The sequence below is a fragment of the Sciurus vulgaris genome (genome assembly GCF_902686455.1).
Source record: "Sciurus vulgaris genome assembly, chromosome: 17".
Classification (NCBI taxonomy): domain Eukaryota; kingdom Metazoa; phylum Chordata; class Mammalia; order Rodentia; family Sciuridae; genus Sciurus; species Sciurus vulgaris.
The window spans coordinates 69264902-69287759 of record NC_136478.1 but is presented as its reverse complement, the minus strand read 5'-3'; positions in this window follow the sequence as shown (position 1 = coordinate 69287759).

The window sequence follows — 22858 nt, the reverse complement described above, 5'->3', positions numbered from 1 at the left end:
AGGTATACAAGCCTTTAAAGCAGAAAATTTATCAAGCTGCTATTCTCCAAATTAAACTTGTCTGTAATGGTAAACCTATCACTTAATGTTGTATTACCTGTCATCAATAGGGTATATATAACCTAACATTGCACACATATAAAGATTGCTAAGATTGTTAACATAACTCTTTAGATCCACATTTCCATCAGAGAACAGAGCTCCATCTGATCTCAGCTTAATCTTCAAAATCTGTGTTTTATATACTCCTTTGCCCCTCACTGAAAAGCCCCACGTTACCTGAGATAAGGCTCTGCCTCACCACCCTGCTACACTTTACAATGGCTCCAAAGTAAGCCTGACTTTAACTCATTTAAAGTTGTGTTCAAAAGTTTAATGTTTGTTGTAAAGATTACTGTAATCTCAAATGGGAACTCGGCCAAAATTCAAAATAGCTATTGCACAAACTGAATGTTTTACTGTTGATGACTCCATTTTGTATTTTCCTTATAAACTCTAATTGTTGCCAGATCAATATTTTGCAGAAGTACTGCTTCAAGAGGAAACATCATAAATTAACTTGGAATAGTAAGCCATCACCTATAGAACAGATAATGTAAACCCCAATTAGATAAAAGGGGGTAAATAACTGTAAAGTTATAGACATTGAAGCCAAAGCCCAGTACTCTTACTTTATGACTGGTGAGACTGACTTGCTTGATGGTTAAGATCAAACTTAGAAATAGAGATTTTAAATATAGAGGTCAAGAAAAGTCCATATTTGTGTCTTGCCGTCAAAGTCAGCCTGAACCCGGGGATCAAGAGAACTTCTCTAAGGAGTGTTGCAACTCTGGATCACACAACCTCCTGATCAAGGAGACTGTTGAGACTAGAAAATGAAAAATCACTCAGTGCACCTGCTGCAGAGGAGGGTCATGAAAAAAAGGGAAACATCCCTGATGCTTTCAAAGAAAGCCATGTCATGGAAAAGACCCTGCCTAACCAAATGGCACTAATGGAGCTAAAAAGCTGCTCTTAAGTTCTCTATGAGTTACCCCTGTGGAAACTAAGCTGACTCTTTAACAGATAGGAACAGATCACTTTGACCAGCTTGATCTTAAACACCTAGCAAATCAGTTAAAACCAAAGCATAGCCATTCTTGGGCATTAAAAAATAATAGTAACGATCAAGAGAAACTGCCAGAGTTAGAAGTTTTTAGTCAGTTTAAGGCCTACAGACACAGGTAGGCTTTAATCTATGTTTGCTAGTAACAGAAGTATAGAGAGGTCTCTACTAAATCTTGTGTTCACATTCCTGATAACCTAGACAATGTTAAAGCTCCCAAATAAAGGCCTGTCCTCTCCAGCCTTTGATAGACCTTGTTATGGGAACAACTTCTCAGATCTTCCACCCCCTGTCTTTTACTTCCATGTCAACTAATCAACTTATATTGCAGAAATATCAGGATCTCACAAAAAAATCGGAGCCTGGCTGCAGATGTGCCTCCAGAGAAACTATCAAGTCCCCAGTTCTTCCTACCACAATGATACCAGCTCTACGTCCACACCCAGCAGGAAGTAATTACAGAAGATTGACCTTCATCCATGTACCCAAACAAGATTATTTTTATATAAAGTGAAATGGGGGAATGTAAGATATAAGGCCATCTTTCTCTCCCGCGATAGGAATTTCCCACCTCCCAACGACCTGTCAATCTGTGTTTCCCCGCCTCTCTGGTTACAGGAATTTCCCGTCCTCCCCACCACCTGTCAATCTGTGTTAGCCCGCCTCTCACGTTACAGGAATTTCCGGCTTACGTTGCTTCCTGCCTCCAGCATTATGTCCCACTATGTCATTGGCCCATCAGTCAGTCTGTAAGAATTCTCCTCCACGATTGGTTCCTCTCAGCCCGCGAAGTTCCTATTTCCGAGAGGAGCCCTCCGCCATCTCCCTCTTTGCTTCCCCCTTCCCCCGTGCAGACGTGAATTCGTCTGCGCAAATAAATGGTTCCTTGTATGAGGAAAAAAAAAAAAAAAAAGATAGGTTTTGTAATATAGAGCACAGGGAAGAGGAAGTCTAAAAATATTCAGTTTTTTTGCATAAATGTTTGGTGATATTTTGTTAACCAGATTAATTATGATGAGGGTATTTGATGAAGCTTAATTAAGATTCATTAGTGGAAGAGGAGGTGAAATTACAATTCCCCTCTTATGATGCTCCCCATAATTCAATCTTTTAAATTAAAGATCATCATATTCTTGGCTTAAAGCTTTATATAGTGCCAAAACCATAGTTATTGTCCTTCTTTTTACAACTACTTCTAGAGGGGACTCAGTAATTTTAATGCACAGGGGAGTCAAACATGGAAGTAACAAACAAATTAATAGGAGAATACTCAGTATGCCAATTAAATCGACCCAGAGTCCAGTCTAGGAGTTTCTGTGATCAAACCTACAGAAAAAAAAGCAGAGAAATATATATAGGTCTCTATATGTCAGGCGGGCTTGGTCCCCTGTACAGACATGACTCACTGGAGGGGCCAGAGGACCACCACTCCGTTCAGCTCAAGACTACCTGGACAGACTACCAGCACCTCTCGTCTGCAAGGAACCAAACCCAGAGGAGGCCCAGGGAATGAGAAGTACAGCCTCCAACCAAGAAAACTGAAACTCAGGGTCGTCAGTGTGCTCTCACCTCCAGATTCTTTTCGGGGTTTAGGGAGAACTGCACATGTGCCCTGCTTGATGCATCAGGGAGTCCAGAAGCACGGTAGGAGCAGAAGGCAGAGTCTGGAGGCATAAGTCCAGGCCTCGGGTCTGGGCGCAGGTAATTTTTACATTAATTCACCAGCTAATTTCTACATATAATTGCAAGATTGCTTTACGTCTCAGAATAACCAGAAAAAAATACACTTATCTAGAAATTGTTGTGTATTATAGCTCTTTTGTTTTCTATTTCCGAATATTGTCAGGTGTGAATAACAAGCCCTGTAAATTTATATATTGATCAGAAGACAATGGCATTTGTTTCACCTAGGGATATACATTGCAATAGTTCTAGAGACATTTGAGATGAATTTTTTTCACTTTTATATTACCCTCAAAGACAGTAACACTAGATTATCCATTATTGAAATCGTATATCTACCTTCAAAAATCTTTAAGATTGGTTCTACAATCTAGCTATTGTGAATTGAGCTGCTATCAACACTGATGTATATTAATAAGTTAACTACAAATGTTTCATAGCATGAATAAAGATTTTCAAATACTTTAAGTATGTATATTCATTCTTAATGGGTAACTCATAAACTTACATAGAGATCCTATTTCCATAAGGGTTCCCAGGGGGTGGTACCATGGGGTCACCAGGGGGTGGTAACCATGTTATTCTTACATTTAATCCTGGAATTTTAAAATTCCCAACAATCTCTATATATTTGGTATATATTCTGTTGTTCTGCCTCATGTAAATCAAGACATCAATACAAATGCAAACCATGGACATTATTAAGAAACAAAAATGATGAAGAAAAATATAATCATGAGGCACATGTTCATGAAAGCAGCTGTTAGGAAGGCAGGCTCAAAATGAGCTGCTAGGATCTTTTCACTATTTCAACAAAAATATCCAAGAGAGAGACACAGCATAAATAGAGTAATTCAAGGCAATTTATGAATGTATGTAGTCCCCAAAGTAGTCCCCAAAGTGTGCATTATTTAATATTACAAAGGAAAATCAATTGCTACAGACATTATACTGTAACAACACAGCCCGAGTATGAAGGCAGGAAAACACCAGATCTCCAGGTGTCCTGTCAACCTGAATCTACACACATACCATTCATCAAATGAGTCCAGAGTTGGCTAGACCAATCGAGAAGTTCATTGAGGGTTGTGAAAATGTGACTGATTTTTAAGTAGGGTAAAATCTGATCCATTCTAAATAAAATATCATAACGTAATTTTAGTGCTAAAATGAAAAATCATACAAAAACACACTCTCCACTCATTCTTTTGATTAGTTTATTTTATAGTTGGTGTCATCAGTTTCCAAAGTTCAATTTTTTTTCCAGTAATCTTTGCTGTAGAACAGGAATTTTTTTTTTAAAGGAGAGGGCAAACAACATCTCTGCTGCTATTTGCACCACACAAGCAGTTCCTGGTAACCTATCATCCTCCTCCTTTGAAAATGTGTCTCCCTGTGTATCAGCCTGCTCTTCCTGACTCACCCTCAAGGGGTTACAGCAATCCTTTTGAATAACCCAGTGTTCATCTCTGATACCAAGAAGTCTGGAGAAAACTGACCTTAATACATTAATGATGATGACTTAGACAACAGTTTTTCATCTATAATCTGCCACTCATTGTACTCTCAAATTTACGCCATACTGTATCATAAAAAAAAAAAAGAACTGGTCTTTTTCATTTTTCAGGGATTTCCAGGAACTCCGCCTAACAAAGCAGACCCCTTCCTGGAGATCTTCAACATGACATGTAATAGGACTATAAAGAAGGAACATGAGCAACTTTGAAGCTCAGACTGAACATCCATCATAATGCAGTCTTTTCAATAAACCAAAAAAAAAAAAAAAAGAATAAAAATTAGAAAAAATTAAAGTAATAGGACTTTTCCAAACATACCCTGTTGGCTTGGACAGCTATTCACAATATTACAATGTTGATCATTAAGTACCCCAAAGAATTTAACAGGAATACCCTTTAAGAACTATAGACTCTGTTCCTTCTATGATGAACTCTCTGATGTGGAGCTCACTGTTAGAAATCACTAAGTGGGTTATCATTCTTATAACACTTGTAATCTTTCACTACAATATAAATTCTTTGGTAAAAACTGAGAAAAGGTCCTGCCACTCAATATGCTCATATGTCTTCTAATATGAATTATTTTATAACCTCAAAGTTTAGGAACACTGGAAAGAAGCTTACCACATTCAATAAGTTCATAAATTTTTCCTCAAGTGGGAATTCCAATACAATGTGATGCTTCAACTTTGGAAGCCAGCCCATGTGCATATTTATGAGAGTTCTCCCAAAGATGTGTACTTTGATGTCTACTTAACTGTGAGTTCTGAATTTCCTGGTATTTGATTTTTGGATGAAATCATTCGTGTGTATATTCACTTTACTGTGCTTCTTCTCTTTGTGCATTTTCTGATGTCTGGTAAGATTTGCAAACTGGGTGAAGGCTTTTTCACACAAGTTACATCTGTAAGTCTTCTCCTCTGTGTGGATTCTTTGATGTTTGGTCAGGCTCGAACACATATTAAAGGATTTGCTGCACTCACTACATTTGTAAGCCTTTTCTACTGTGTAAATTATGTGGTGTATGACAAGGCTAAAGGACTGGTTAAAGGTCCTGCCACACTCATTATATATGTAAGCCTTCTCTCCACTATGGATTCTATGTTGAGTAAGGATTGAGCGTTCCATAAAGGCTTTGCCATTCTCACTGCATTTGTAAGCTTTTTCTCCAGTTTGAAGTCTCTGATGAATTGTTGGCTTTGAATTCTAACCACATACCTTGCCACAGACATTACACTTGTAAGGTTTCTCCCTTATATGAATTCTTTGGTGTGCAGAGGGATGGGAGATGTAGTTAAAGAACTTATCACATTACTTACATTTCTAAGGACTTTGTCCTGAATGAATTCTCTGAAGACTCACGAGATTTGAGCTTCCTCTGAAAGTCTTCCCACATTAATTTCATGTGTAAGGTTTCTCTCCAGTTTAGATTCTCTTCTGCTGTGTAATACTTGACTATTTAGAAAAACCCTTGCAACATTCATTATTTCATGTGGTTTTTCTCCAGTATGAATTTTCTGATGGCTTACAAGGTTTGAAATTTCACTAAATCCCTTGCCACTAACATTAAACTTTTATGGTTTCTCTCTGGTATGGATCCTCTGATGTCTAGTGAAGTTAACAAGTTGAGTAAAGGCTTTACTACACTCATTATATTTACGATGTTTCTTCCCAGAATGATTTCTCTCATAAATACTAAGTTTTAAAGGCTGCCTTTAAAAGTCTTCCCAGAGTCATTTGTGAGGCTTTTCTCTCATGGATGTTTCTTGATGTTGCATTAGCAATGTAGGATGCATAACAATCTTCCTGTATTTATTACAAATTTTATTGCCAATACTAGGGGACATTCTCTGAAGTAGTGAAGAAGAGGAAAAAGAATTGTTGGTAAACTTCTGAAATTGATTACATTCATAAATTTTCTCCTCAGGTTCAAGTTTCTGAAGTTCAGACAGATGTGACTGAACGTTTAATCCAATCCTATTTTCAAAATATTTCATGTATTTTCCTGCATTGGTCATTATATTTTTGAGTTTTAATAAATTCCTTACATATGACTTATGTTTATAATATTGATAAAAGCTTTTTCATACAAAAGCACTCCACTGTAGAGGGAAATCACTGCAGAATTTGGAATGGTGTTGATCTCTTGTACTACTGCGGTTGTTATTATCAGTTATAGTTGATGGTTTGCAATATTTTTCATCATATCCCCACTGAATCTAATTTGTGCATATTCTGCAAGGCTTGCCTAAAATAAAATCTCCAAAGCCATGTCTTTCATGTCTCTCCAACACCAATTTTTGGGTTAATTCTTCTTTGTTAAGGGTTGATCTGGGTGACAACTCCTTGGTCACATATCTAGCCGAAGCATCTAAAATAGAAAAAGAACCACAGAGTTCCCATTAAATTCAGTTAGAAAATGAATCTTTTATTCTGAAAGCATATTACACTAAAATAATTAAAATGAACAGCATTGTGAACTCCTCAACTGTGGTCTACAAATGTCGAGAATGTGACTGTTCAATAAAGACTAAATGATGGGGCTGGGGATGTGGCTGGGTTGTAGATTTTATGCTTACTATATACAAAACCCTAAGTTCAGTGCCTAGAACCACACACAAAAAAAGGAATAATAATAATAATAAATAGTGGGTCTGGCATTGTGGCTTAGTAGTAGTGTTTTCTTAGTATGTGTGAGGCACAGGGTTTGATTCTCAGCAAAACATATAAATAAATGAACAAAATAAAGATCAACCAACATCTAAAAGGTACTAAAAGAAAGAATGAATGGTGATTACAGAGAATTCAACTTATCTTCAGGAAAGCCTACTTCCAACACTCTATGACAGTATAAAAATGTACATAGTTCTTGAATCAAACAGTATCTTTTTGTCATTACCTCAAACCACACACCAATTAACAGGAGATGGACATGGATGTCTCACATTTGAAGAAAAACAATACATCAATGCATATTTACGTTCCCAAATAAAAGCTAAGGGAGTCCATAATATGCTGCTTTCATAATAATTATAAATAAGGTACAAGCTTATTTAATAAATACATGGCAATTCATGAGTGCAAAATACAAATAGTAAAATTGGGACAATAAGGAAAAAGTAAGAACTTAATAAAACACGAACTAACAGAGAATGGCTAACTTCCTATCAAAATATGATGTATTTTAATTAACAAAATATAATGATGTGTTTAATATTCATTTTGTATACCACGATGTATATAGAAATCTAGAAGAAATTATTAGAACATTTACACCAAAATATAAAAACTCAGAATATAAATAAAAACCAGCATGTTATATTTATAAAACTTAAAATATACTACAAAAAAACCAAGATACCTTCAATAACAATTTTTCACAAATCTACCAACATGTACCACAAGATGCTTCAATCAATGAAGAGCCCCTTAAACAACAGTGGTCACATAAAATTCTGTCACTTCGTTACACTGTGTCTCACATTATATAAGTATACTCTATGATGTTTCCACAATAATGGAATTGTCTCACAGCTCATTTTTTGTTAAAGTATCATTATGATCAAGAGATAAATGACTGTAAGCGTATTTCTGGGATAAATACAGTAACTTATTAAAATATATATATTCTTAACATACCCAATAATTCTCAATTTTAAGAATCCAATCAATTGGAGAAAAGTATTTTAATGGTGGATACCAAGTCCAATGAAGGGAAAATAAAGTTTTTCACAAAATTCTGGGGTTTGAATGGGTTTTCACTACTACCGAGTCACAACCCTCAACACTGAAGAAGGAAATTTTGCAAAAATTCTAAGGTCCATTGAAAATATAGACTAAGCATCCCTACTCTGAAAATCCAAAATCCAGAATAATCCAAAGGGTCAGCACCCCTAACTAGATTAATATTCTAACATGCATGCAAATGTTACAAAATTCTAAAAACCTGAAGTCTAAAACATACTGGTCTCAGAGAGTTTCAATAAGGATTATGCAATCTTCTGTGAAAATATGTAAGATAAAATCACACTGACTTAAACATATGGATTTAAACAGAGGCATCTTTTGACTTTATAAATTCTCTCAATCTGTGTATCAAATTATTTGTTACACAAGGGTCAAAAATGGTGCATGCAAGGTATATACAATTTGGAACAAATCTGGTCAACAGCCTCCCAGATATGAGGTACATGTTTCTAGGAAAAATCTGTACACCTGGGACTCCTGGCTCCAAAGGAATGATGATTAGTCTACTTGAAATCGCTGCCACACAGCCCTAGAGAGACACTGGGACACTCTACAAAGAGCCAAAAGACAATTACAGCCACTAGCCACTGAGACCTCTGGATACTATCTGTCTTGGCATCCTAGAATTTGCTGACAACATCACTCACTTCCTTTAATTGGCACCTCTGCATGTAGCAGGACAACACTGTAACATATCACTCCAAGAGTTCCTTCAAAATTTTTGTTACCCTACAATCCCAAAAATGGCAGATTCCACCTGAAGCTGTCCATCACCTAAGTGGGGGTTACCTCAGAAGACAAAAGATGAAATCCCAGACTCCACAAAAGCTTGTACAGAGGTAAAGTGACGTAAACTCCAGAGCACATGAAATCTGGAAGAAGCAAGGTATTTCTACATTCTTATTCTTGGAAGAGGAGAAAAGACAAGTTGCTGGAATAAAGTTAAGAGGATCAGACTTTGCTTGGTCCTTCAGAAGGAGATATGTGCTCTCCCCATAAGCCCAGGCTAAGCACCTTAGGGACTGGGATATGATCCACAGGTAGGATGGGAAATCAGAGACAACTTGTCTATAGTCGGTACAGTTCTGCTGGGAAACAACCTTAATGATCCACTCCACTCCCCCACCACATACTTCTGACATGCAGCAGAAACAAACCAAAGAAACAGCCAGAGGCCCATCTGCAGACCACCACAGACCCTCTCCCAGCCTCGGGTCCATGCTTCAGCGTGGACCTTCTCCCAGGAGGATCCTCTAAGCGGAGCCTCTTCCCAAGTGCGACATGGTGGTGCACTGCTAGAGGATCTGCAGGAGATGAGCGGGACTGAGCAACAGGTGAGCAGGCAGGAGCGGGCAGCACACTCAGCGTCAGGGGAAGTCACCACGTCCAAACAGACCTTCGGGAGACACGCCACCCCAGGACCAGCGCTCCACTGGGAAAGGGCCGCTTCCTGCCCGTCCCCCTCCGTCCCCCTCCGGCCTCCTCCGTCCCCCTCCGTCCCCCTCCGGCCTCCTCCGGCCTCTTTCTCCGGCTAGCTTGGTCCTGCGCGCAGAGCGCCGGCTGCTCCGTGCTGAGACTCGGGGGCCCTTCCTGCGACCCCATCGCACGCCAGGCCGCCACAGGGCTGGGGACGCGCCCCCGGGACGGCGGTGTCTCCAGAGCCAGTGCCGCGAACCCTCGCCCCCGCCGACAGGGCACCCGGCGAGCGGGGTCCAGGCGAGAGGCCCGGGAGCGCGCTCCCCGCCCTGCCCCGCCGCGGGGCCTCTGACGCCCCCACCACGCGGCCTCCCGCGGTCACGAGGCGAGCGCAGGAGTCTGAACCTCGGAGCCCCCAGCCCAGTGCGGAGAGACCGCGAGGCGCGGTATGAAACCGGAAATCTGAGCCACCCTCCAGAGTGTCTGTCTCTGGTCGATAATGACTTCCGGGTCTGCCGCAGGCGGCGCTTGCGTGGTGAGCAGAGTGGGCGTGACTCGCACTGGGGCGGGACCGCGCAGGCGCAGGGACGGAGCCCGCTGGGCTGCGGAGGCAGAGTCAGCAGGAGGGCGGAGCCGGCTGCCTTGCACCCTTGGAGTCTCAGAGGCCTTTGGGCCTCTTGTTCCCTCTGCTCAAAGGGCAGTGCTTGATTCTCTGTGATGATTTTAACTGTCCTAGGTTTTTTGTGGCGCAGTCTACCCTCTCTGTTTTATGTTAGGGTTCCAAACAATTGAAGGTGGAAGAGTAGATGTACAAAGGCCAGTTACGTAGGACACTGAGAATTTTTTTTTTTTTAACAAGTTTAAAACACTGAAGTAAAATCTCTTTGCCTGAGCTAGTGGAGGAGTATTTCATCAGAGTGATAAAATACAGTAAAACTCATTATACCATTTTTTTAGCTCTCCCTCCCTCTCATTTCCCTTTACATAATCTAAAGTTCCTCCATTCTTATTTCACCCCCTTGCCCCCCTATTATATATCATCATCCACTTATCACTGAAAACATTTGGCTTTTGGTTTATCGGGATTGGCTTATTTCTCTTAGCATGATATTCTCCAATTCCAACCATTTATCTGAAAATGCCATAATATTATTATTCTTTATGGCTGAATAATATTCCATTGTGTATATATACCAGAGTGTATTGATTCATCTGTTGAAGGGCATCTAGGTTGATTCTAAAATCTAGCTATTGTGAAAAATGGTGGAATGAGACAGACATTATTACCCTGTGTACATGTATGATTACATGAATGGTGTGACTCTACATAGTGCACAACCACAGAAACAAAATGATGTACACATTTGTGTACATTGAATCATTGGCCCGTCCACCATTTTTTTGGTGTATGCAGGCAGTAATTGGGACAACTTTTTCTACTTCTGTGCGTTCATTTGTGTAAAATTGGATGGCAAATGGGAAACAAGGGGACTCACTGGACCCCCAAACTCGTTTGGGCTATCTCTACTGTAATTTCACTAAACTAGGTCTCACCCAAGACTTATGCCATAAGCGGCTACTTTTTTTAGTCCACCATAGCCTGGCATCAGTATATTCTAGATAACGGCTCATGATGGTCACTAGAGGGCACTCACAACCATTGGCAAGCTTTATTGGATTTTGGTGCTTGCCCGCCCTTTCTTCTTCCTGTTCCACCAAGTTCTCCTGGATGAGGGCAGTGTCAAACCCCTCCCGCTCCTTACTCTGGCTCCTCCTCCTCTTCCTCTCCTCCTCCTGTGGCTGAAAACCCGCCCCTTCCTCCTGTGGATGCAGCTCCTCCTCCCCTTCCTCCTTAGAGCCCTCCCCCTCCCCTCCTTCTCCTCCTCCAGAAATCCCTCCACCCACTCTGTTCTCTCTTACCCTGTTAGTGCGCACACACACACACACACGCATTCTCATCAGTCCCTCCCATCACATAACACGGAGCTTCTTTTTCCACTCAGGTAACTAGTGTAGAGAGCATTGTGTAAGTCTGCATTCCATTCTCACTTCAGGATCTTTCCAAGATTGAGAAACATTTATGGCCTTTCTCTACTGACTCCTCTACTTATATTAAGGAATTTAGATACCTTTCCCAGTCTTATGATTTCACCTGGCATGTCTTTCTTTCACTCTCACCCCATGACCATGCATCCAACAGGCACCAAAAGATCATGCCAACCAGGTCCACTTAACAGACATGACTCTCCCCACAGGGGCAAAAAATGCCTTTTACCAGAATTCCAACGAAGTAATAATTAATGGCCATGTTATTTTTCTAGGACTCTTGTTTTTTATTTTCCTTAAATTCTATATTTTTAAAGCTCATAATATTGATATTTTTTGATCTGTACTATTTTTATTCAACTTCAGTTTTTGAACATGTTACATTTCAATGGAAATTTCACCTATAAAAACTACAAGGCCTTTGTTTTTGTGTTATGTGTATATTGTGTCATCTGTATATTATGTGCCCAAAACTCGTGTAAATGATATTATGACTTATCTCACAAGTTTTCAGGTGGTCAAGCTGAAAAACATTAATTGATATTAATCAATTGTTTCTAGAACTTTTTTTCCAACAAAAAAGAGACCACAGATACTGTTTAATATACCAATCTGATATCTTGGTTTTTACAGTGAAAATAAGGATTGGACATGTGTGGGATTACTCAAATTCATTTCTTGAAGACAACTGATTAATTTCCAAGGTTGTATTAAATATGTTCCTCTCTTCCAGGTACGCAAGTCTCTAAAGCAGAAAATTTATCAGACTGCTCTTCTCCAAGCTAAGCTTGTCTGTGGCAGTAATTTATATTTTACATAAAATGTTAAATTGTGTTAACTAATGTACATATAGACTGAGGAAACAACATATGTAAACTTTGTAAAATGATATTTAGAGAAGAGGCAAAGATCAACTTCAGAATTAGAACTTTACATAAGATTTGTAAAGAGCCTCACCTTAACTAAGATAAGGCTCTGCTTCTCACTTTACTGCATGTTAGAGTGACTCCAACATAAGCCAGATTTCAGCCTATTTAAAGTTAGAGTCAAAGACTGCTTTTTGTTACTGCAATATCAAACAGAAGGGATATAATGTATAGGTAAGCCAAAATTACAGATAGCTATTATATAAGATGAATATATTTTTACTCTTGCTAATTTTATTTTGTAAAACTGTTACCTATTGATGTTTTGCAGAGGTACTGTTTCAAGAACACACAACCTAGGTAAATTGTGATTATATGCCATTATCTACAGAACAGACAGTATATAAGAGTAACTTCCAGTACTATATAGACTCCAGTTAAATAAAAGGGAAAATAACTGTAAAGTTATAGACATCAAAGTTAAGGCCGAGTACTCTTACTTTATGACTGGTGAGACTGGTTTGCTGGATGTTTAAGATCAAACTTAGATATTGAGATTAAAACAAAGGGGCCAAAAAAACCAGTACTTAGGTTTTAACCTGAGAGTCAGCCTGAACCCAGGAAACAAGAGGTCTTCTCTAAGGAGCTTTGCAACTGTGGGTCACATGACCTCCTGATCAGGGAGATTGATGAGACCACTGGAAGATGAAAAGCCAATCAGAACAAAGAAACCATAGATCTCATTAACACAATCAATAATTTAGACTTAACAGACATTTATAGAGTATACCATCCAACCAAGAGCGAATATACTTTCTTCTCAGCAACACATGGATCCTTCTCTAAAATAGACCATATATTATGCCACAAAGATAATGTTAGCAAATACAAGTAGAGACACTACCATGTATTGTATCAGATCATAATGGATTGAAGTTAGAAATAAATGAAAGAGTAAAAAACAGAAACTACTCCAACACCTGGAGATTAAACAATGTGCTCTCATATGATGAATGGATAACAGAAGATATTAGGAAGGAAATTAAAAAATTCTTAGAGGTAAATGAGAACAAAGAAACATCACATCAAAATCTCTGGGACACTATGAAAGCAATACTTAGCGGGAAATTTATTTCATGGAGCGTATTTAATAAAAGAAGTAAAACTCAACAAATAAACAACCTAACACTACGGCTCAAAGCCCTAGAAAAAGAAGAACAGACCAGCACCAAAAGTAGTAGAAGACAGGAAATAGTTAAACTCAGAGCTGAAATCAACAAAATTGAAACAAAAGAAACAATACAAAAAATTGACAAAAGAAACAATACAAAAAATTGACAAAATAAATAGATGGTTCTTCGAAAAAATAAACAAAATTGATAAACCTTTAGCCACACTAACAAAGAGAAGACGAGAGAAAACCCAAATCACTAAAATTCGGAATGAACAAGGAAATATCACAACAGACAGGATTGAAATACAAAACATAATTAGAAGCTATTTTGAAAATCTATACTCCAACAAAATAGAAAATTTCGAAGACATCAACAGGTTTCTAGAGACATATGAATTGCCTAAACTGAACGAGGAAGACATACACAATTTTTTTTTGTTTTCTTTTTTTTTTTTGTTTTCTTTTTTTTTTTTTTTATTGTAAACAAATGGGATACATGTTGTTTCTCTGTACATGGCGTAAAGGCATACCATTTGTGTAATCATAAATTTACATAGAGCAATGTTGTTTGATTCATTCTGTTATTTTTTCCCTTCCCCCCACCCCTCCCACCCCTCTTTACCCTCTATACAGTACTTCCTTCCTCCATACTTGCCCCCTCCCTAACCCTAACTCTAACCCTTCCCTCCCCCCCATTATGTGTCATCCTCCACTTATTAGCGATATCATTCGTCCTTTGGCTTTTTGAGATCGGCTTATCTCACTTAGCATGATATTCTCCAATTTCATCCATTTGCCTGCAAATGTCATAATTTTATCATTCTTTATGGCTGAGTAATATTCCATAGAATATATATACCACAGTTTCTTTATCCACTCATCAATTGAAGGGCATCTAGGTTGGTTCCACAGTCTGGCTATTGTGAATTGAGCAGCTATGAACATTGATGTGGCTGTATTTCTGTAGTATGCAGATTTTAAGTCCTTTGGGTATAGGCCAAGGAGTGGGATAGCTGGGTCAAATGGTGGTTCCATTCCAAGTTTTCTAAGGAATCTCCACACTGCTTTCCATAGTGGCTGCACTAATTTGCAGCCCCACCAGCAGTGTATGAGTGTACCTTTCTCCCCACATCCTCGCCAACACCTGTTGTTGCTCGTATTCTTGATAATCGCCATTCTAATTGGGGTGAGATGGAATCTTAGGGTGGTTTTGATTTGCATTTCTCTTATTACTAGAGATGTTGAACATTTTTCCATATGTTTGTTGATTGCTTGTAGATCTTCTTCTGTGAAGTGTCTATTCATTTCCTTAGCCCATTTGTTGACTGGACTATTTGAATTCTTGGAGTAGAGTTTTTTGAGTTCTTTATAGATTCTGGAGATTAGTGCTCTATCTGAAGTATGATTGGCAAAGATATTCTCCCACTCTGTAGGCTCTTTCTTCGCATTGCTGATAGTTTCCTTTGCTGAGAGAAAGCTTTTTAGTTTGAATCTATCCCAGTGGTTGATTCTAGCTTTTATTTCTTGTGCTATGGGAGTCCTGTTAAGGAAGTCTGGTCCTAGACCAACAAGGTGAAGATTTGGACCTACTTTTTCTTCTATAATCTGCAGGGTCTCTGGTCTGATTCCGAGGTCCTTAATCCATTTTGAGTTTAGTTTCGTGCATGGTGAGAGATATGGGTTTAGTTTCATTCTGTTGCATATGGATTTCCAATTCTCCCAGCACCATTTGTTGAAGAGGCTATCTTTTCTCCATTGCATATTTTTGGCCCCTTTGTCTAGTATGAGAAAATTGTATTTATTTGGGTTTGTGTCCGTGTCCTCTATTCTGTACCATTGATCTACCTTTCTATTTTGGTACCAATACCATGCCGTTTTTGTTACTATTGCTTTGTAGTAGAGTTGAAGATCTGGTATTGCAATACCCCCTGTTTCACTCTTCCTGCTAAGGATTGCTTTAGCTATTCTGGGTTTCTTATTCTTCCAGATGAATTTCATAATTGCTTGCTCTATTTCTGTAAGGTACACAATTGGGATTTTAATTGGAATTGCATTGAATTTGTATAGCACTTTAGGTAGTATGGCCATTTTGACAATATTAATTCTTCCTATCCAAGAACATGGAAGATCTTTCCATCTTCTAAGGTGTTCTTTAATTTCTTTCTTTAGTGTTGTATAGTTCTCATTGTAGAGGTCTTTCACCTCTTTTGTGAGATTGATTCCCAAGTATTTTATTTTTTTCGAGGCTATTGTGAATGGGGTAGTTTTCCTAATTTCTCTTTCTGAAGATTCATCACTTATGTATAAAAATGCGTTGGATTTATGGGCATTGATCTTGTAACCTGCTACTTTACTGAAATCACTTATGAGTTCTAAGAGTTTTCTGGTGGAATTTCCAGGCTCCTCTAAATATATAATCATGTCATCAGCGAACAGGGATAGCTTGAGTTCTTCTTTTCCAATTCGTATCCCTTTAATTTCTTTGGTTTGTCTAATTGCTCTGGCCAGAGTCTCAAGAACGATGTTGAATAGAAGTGGTGAAAGAGGGCATCCCTGTCTTGTTCCAGTTTTTAGGGGGAATGCTTTCAGTTTTTCACCATTTAGAATGATATTAGCCATGGGCTTAGCATAAATGGCCTTTACAATGTTAAGGAATGTTCCCACTATCCCTATTTTTTCTAGTGTTTTGAGCATGAAGGGGTGCTGTATTTTATCAAATGCTTTTTCTGCATCTATTGAAATAATCATGTGATTCTTGACTTTAAGTCTATTAATATGGTGAATTACATTTATTGATTTCCTGATGTTGAACCAACCTTGCATCCCTGGGATGAAACCCACTTGATGATGGTGCACTATCTTTTTAATATATTTTTGTATGCGATTTGCTAAAATTTTGTTGAGAATTTTTGCGTCGATGTTCATTAAGGATATTGGTCTGAAATTTTCTTTCCTTGATGAGTCTCTGTCTGGTTTAGGTATCAGTGTGATATTGGCTTCATAGAATGAGTTTGGGAGGGTTCCCTCCTCTTCTATTTTATGGAATACTTTGAGAAGTATTGGAATGAGCTCTTCCTTAAAGGTTTTGTAGAACTCGGCTGAGAACCCATCTGGTCCTGGACTTTTCTTTGTTGGTAGGCTTTTGATGACTTCTTCTATTTCAGTACTTGAAATTGGTCTATTTAAATTGTTTATGTCCTCCTCATTCAGTTTAGGCAATTCATATGTCTCTAGAAACCTGTTGATGTCTTCGAAATTTTCTATTTTGTTGGAGTATAGATTTTCAAAATAGCTTCTAATTATGTTTTGTATTTCCATCCTGTCTGTTGTGATATTTCCTTGTTCATTCCGAATTTTAGTGATTTGGGTTTTCTCTCGTCTTCTCTTTGTTAGTGTGGCTAAAGGTTTATCAATTTTGTTTATTTTTTCGAAGAACCAACTCTTTATTTTGTCAATTTTTTGTATTGTTTCTTTTGTTTCAATTTCATTGATTTCAGCTCTGAGTTTAACTATTTCCTGTCTTCTACTACTTTTGGTGCTGTTCTGTTCTTCTTTTTCTAAGGCTTTGAGCTGTAGTGTTAGGTTGTTTATTTGTTGAGTTTTACTTCTTTTATTAAATGCGCTCCATGAAATAAATTTCCCTCTAAGTACTGCTTTCATAGTGTCCCAGAGATTTTGATATGATGTTTCTTTGTTCTCATTTACCTGTAAGAATTTTTTAATTTCCTTCCTAATATCTTCTGTTATCCATTCATCATATAATAGCATATTGTTTAATCTCCAGATGTTGGAATAGTTTCTGTGTTTTACTCTTTCGTTTATTTCTAACTTCAATCCATTATGATCTGATAGAATACATGCTAGTGTCTCTATCTTCTTGTATTTGCTAACATTAGCTTTGTGGGATAATATATGGTCTATTTTAGAGAAGGATCCATGTGCTGCTGAGAAGAAAGTGTATTCACTCTTGGTTGGATGGAATGTTGTATAAATGTCCGTTAAGTCTAAATTATTGATTGTGTTGTTGAGATCTATGGTTTCTTTGTTCAATTTTTGTCTGGAAGATCTGTCCAGTGGTGAGAGCGGCGTGTTAAAATCACCTAGTATTATTGTGTTGTGGTCTATTTGGTTTCTGAAATTGAGAAGGATTTGTTTGACATACATAGATGAGCCACTGTTTGGGGCATAGATGTTTATGATTGTTATATCTTGCTGATTTATGCTTCCCTTAAGCAGTATGAAATGACCTTCTTTATCCCTTCTGACTAACTTTGGCTTCAAATCCACATTATCGGAAATGAGGATGGATACTCCAGCTTTTTTGCTGAGTCCATGTGCATGGTATGTTTTTCCCCATCCTTTCACCTTTAATCTATGGGTATCTTTTTCTATGAGGTGAGTCTCTTGCAGGCAACATATTGTTGGATCTTTCTTTTTAATCCAGTCTGCCAGTCTATGTCTTTTGATTGATGAATTCAGGCCATTAACATTCAGGGTTATTATAGAGAAATGATTTGGTTTCCCGGTCATTTGGTTCATTTTTAAAATTTTGTTTATTTATTTGTTTGACACAACTTGTTTCCTCCTTTATTTGACAATTCCTTTAGGATGATTCCTCCCTTTGCTGATTTGCTTCTTTGTTTTTCATCTCTTCCTCATGGAATATTTTGTTGAGAATGTTCTGTAATGCTGGCTTTCTTTTTGTTAATTCTTTTAGCTTTTGTTTATCATGGAAGGATTTTATTTCATCGTCAAATTTGAAGGTAAGTTTTGCTGGGTATAAGATTCTTGGTTGGCATCCATTTTCTTTCAGGGCTTGAAAAATGTTGTTCCAGGACCTTCTAGCTTTTAGGGTCTGGATTGAAAAATCTGCTGATATGCGTATTGGTTTCCCCCTGAATGTAATTTGGTTCTTTTCTCTCACAGCCTTTAAAATTCTGTCTTTATTTTGTATGTTCGGTATTTTCATTATAATGTGCCTTGGTGTGGGTCTGTTGTAATTTTGTGTATTTGGAGTCCTGTAAGCCTCTTGAACTTGATTTTCCATTTCATTCTTCAGATTTGGGAAATTTTCTGATATTATTTCATTGAATAGGTTGTTCATTCCTTTGGCTTGTTTCTCTAGGCCTTCCTCAATCCCAATAATTCTTAAATTTGGCCTTTTCATGATATCCCATAGTTCTTGTAGATTCTGTTCATGATTTCTTACCATCTTCTCTGTTTGTTCAACTTTGTTTTCAAGGTTAAATATTTGTCTTCAATGTCTGAGGTTCTGTCTTCCAGGTGTTCTATCCTATTGGATATGCTTTCTATGGAGTTCTTAATTTGGTTTATTGTTTCCTTCATGTCAAGGATTTCTGTTTGGTTTTTTTTTCAATATCTCTAACTCTTTATTGAAATGATCTTTTGCTTCCTGTATTTGCTCTTTTAACTGTCGATTGGTACGATCATTCAATGCTTGCATTTGCTCTCTCATCTCATCGTTTGCTTCTCTGATCATTTTAATTATGTACATTCTGAACTCCTTTTCTGTCATTTCTTCTGCCATGCTGTCATTGGGTTTTATTGATGTAACATCTAGATTTGTTTGCAGCATTTTCTTTCCTTGTTTTCTCATATTGTTCAGATATCAGTGGACCGCTGAGATATTGCAGATTTCCTCTGTTGATTTACAATGTCCCTGAAGATTTCTATATATATCCCCTCTTAGCCTTCAGTAGGCTGAAGTCTTGGAGGAAGTTGATAATGCGGTGCTCCACAAGGAAGCTGCCTCTCTAGGAGTGGTGGCCTTCAGGTGGGGTATATTCCCTGCTAGTGGGGAGAGGTGCCTCCACTTGTTGACCAATGGTCATCCAAAGGGGACCTAGGCTGTGGGCTGAGGCAAGGCCTGTTTGGGCCTGTGTCTCTGGTTTTACCGTCCTTGTGGGGAAACCTCACCAGGCAGGGAAGACTCACCCAGTGGGGAGGTCTCGCTGGTCAGTTTCCTCCTAGAGGTTCCCCTCAATTTACAGCTACTGCCTGGGCTGGGCTGCCTTCCTCTGCAAAGTTTCCAGGGGCCCGGCCCTACCTCCTGGGCCTGGGTGCCTCACCCTTCGCAGATGAATCTCCTTAGGCTGCCCCTCCTCAGAGAATTTGCCCATAGGCCTGGAACCTTCGCTCCGCCCTAAGCCTGTCTCTGTGCGGCTCTTCCACCCAGAAGCCTCCTAGATCCTGGGACCCTGTTCTGCACCTAATCGCCTGGCTGCGTGGCCCCTCCTCTGAGCAGCCACCTGTGGCCCCGAACAATCGCTCTGAGTCCCAGAGACCCGCCACAGGCCTCTTCCTCCAGACAGCCGCCCAGTATGCCGGTGCGGTCACTAGGAGTCCAAGAAACTCACTTCGTGCCTCCTCCTCCCACCAACCACCCGTAGCCCGGGGCAATCAATCACTCCGAGTCGAAGTGACCCTCCCCGTTTCTCCTCCTTCTCCAGATAACCCCCCGGGTGTTCAGGAGCAGTCCCTCTGAGTGGCTCTGAATCCACGTGACCCGCTGCACGGGTCCTCTGGGCACCGCCCGGAGCTCTGGTGCGTCCACTCAAGACCAAGCGTCCCACCACGCTTCTCCTCCAGGCAGCCCCCTTGTGTTCAGGAGCTGTCACTTTAAGACCAAACAACTCACCACTCGCCTTCTCCTCTGAGCAGCCGCCTGGAGCGCTAATGCAGTCACTGCAAGTCCAAAGGACCCACCGCACTCCTTCTCCTCCTTCTCCTACTCCTCCGGGCAGGCCCCGGTGTTCAGAAGTGGTCAGAGTCCAAACAGCTCGCCACGCAGCCCCTTCTCTGGCAACCGCCTGTAGCTCCCGTGTAGTCACCCGAATCCAAGCGGCCGCTCCTCTTCCTCCTCGTCCTCAGGGCAGGCCCCGGGGTTCAGAAGCGTCGTTCTGATTCCAAACAGCTCGCCGCGCAGCTTCTCCTCTGGCAACCGCCTGCAGCTCTGGTGCAGTCTCTCCGAATCCAAGTGGCCACGCTCCTCTCCTCCTCCTCAGGGCAGGCCCCAGTGTCCTGAGTCCACACAGTTCTCCCCGCCACTCCTCCCCCGGACAGCCGCCGGAGCCCCAGTGGCTGCTCCAAGTCCCAGCGCTGTGCCAAGCGGCCTCCTCTACGGCGCTCCCAGCTGTCCGCGTTCACTGCTCCAGCGGGGGGAGGGGCGTCTCGCCGGCAGTTCTACTTCACAAATTTTCCTGCGTTCCGGGACCCCCGTCCCATCCGGGATGCCCCCCCAGGGGGTGAGAGTCACCCGGCTACTTTGATTTGGTCCCAAGCTTCCCAATATCTCCTCTCTTGAATCCTGAGTCCTGGAGCAACACGAAATGCAGCCACCCTCTAGCGACATACACAATTTAAATAGACCAATTTCAAGTAATGAAATAGAAGAAGTCATCAAAAGCCTACCAACAAAGAAAAGTCCGGGACCAGATGGGTTCTCAGCCGAGTTCTACAAAACCTTTAAAGAAGAGCTCATTCCAATACTTCTCAAAGTATTCCATAAAATAGAAGAGGAGGGAACCCTCCCAAACTCATTCTATGAAGCCAATATCACACTGATACCTAAACCAGACAGAGACACATCAAGGAAAGAAAACTTCAGACCAATATCCTTAATGAACATTGACGCAAAAATTCTCAACAAAATTTTAGCAAATCGCATACAAAAACATATTAAAAAGATAGTGCACCATCATCAAGTGGGTTTCATCCCAGGGATGCAAGGTTGGTTCAACATCAGGAAATCAATAAATTAATTCACCATATCAATAGGCTTAAAGTCAAGAATCATATGATAATTTCAATAGATGCAGAAAAAGCATTCGATAAAATACAGCACCCCTTCATGCTCAAAACACTAGAAAAAATAGGGATAGTGGGAACATTCCTTAACACTGTAAAGGCCATTTATGCTAAGGCCATGGCCAATATCATTCTAAATGGTGAAAAACTGAAACATTCCCTCTGAAAACTGGAACAAGGCAGGGATGCCCTCTTTCACCACTTCTATTCAGTATCATCCTTGAAATTCTAGCCAGAGCAATTAGACAGACCAAAGAAATTAAAGGTATACGAATAGGAAAAGAAGAAGTCAAACTACCCCTATTTGCTGATGATATGATTATATAATTAGAGGAACTGGGAAATTCCACCAGAATACTTTTAGAACTCATAAGTGAATTCAGTAAAGTAACAGGATATAAGATCAATGCACATAAATCTAATGCATTTTTATACATAAGTGATGAATCTTTGGAAAGAATAATTAGGAAAACTATCCTATTCACAATAGCCATGAAAAAAATAAAATACTTGGGAATCAATCTCACAAAAGAGGTGAAAGATCTCTACAATGAGAACTACAGAACACTAAAGAAAGAAATTAAAGAAAACCTTAGAAGATGGAAAGATCTTCCATGTTCTTGGATAGGAAGAATTAATATTGTCAAAATGGCCATACTATCTAAAGTGCTTTACAGATTCAATGCAATTCCAATTAAAATCCCAATGACGTACCTTACAGAAATAGAGCAAGCAATTATGAAATTCATCTGGAAGAATAAGAAACCCAGAATAGCTAAAGCAATCCTTGGCAGGAAGAGTGAAGCAGGGGGTATCGAAATACCAGATCTTCAACTCTATTACAAAGCAATAGTAACAAAAACGGCATGGTATTGGTACCAAAATAGACAGGTAGATCAACGGTACAGAATAGAGGACATGGACACAAACCCAAATAAATACAATTTTCTCATACTAGACAAAGGGGCCAAAAATATGCAATGGAGAAAAGATAGCCTCTTCAACAACAAATGGTGCTGGGAGAATTGGAAGTCCATATGCAACAGAATGAAACTAAACCCATATCTCTCTCCATGCAGGAAATTAAACTCAAAATGGATTAAGGACCTCGGAATCAGACCAGACACCCTGCAGATTATAGAAGAAAAAGTAGGTCCAGATCTTCAACATGTCGGCTTAGGACCAGACTTCCTCAACAGGACTCCCATAGACTTCCCATACCAAATGATTGCTCCCTGTCTTCTCAGGTTTGCTTGGAACCACATGAGTGAGGTTGCCAGGGTGACATACAACCAGATGCTCCTACCCTCTTATAGCCGTCTCCCCACTGACCTAGAATCTGAACCTTTTTTTTCCCCATGATGCCTCCAAACACGCAGGACATAGCCAGATGGACTCCAGTGCCCTATATCACCAAAAGGTTGGGATGTTAGGTTGACACTTTAGCAACCACATGAGAGAGAGCAAAACCACTGAG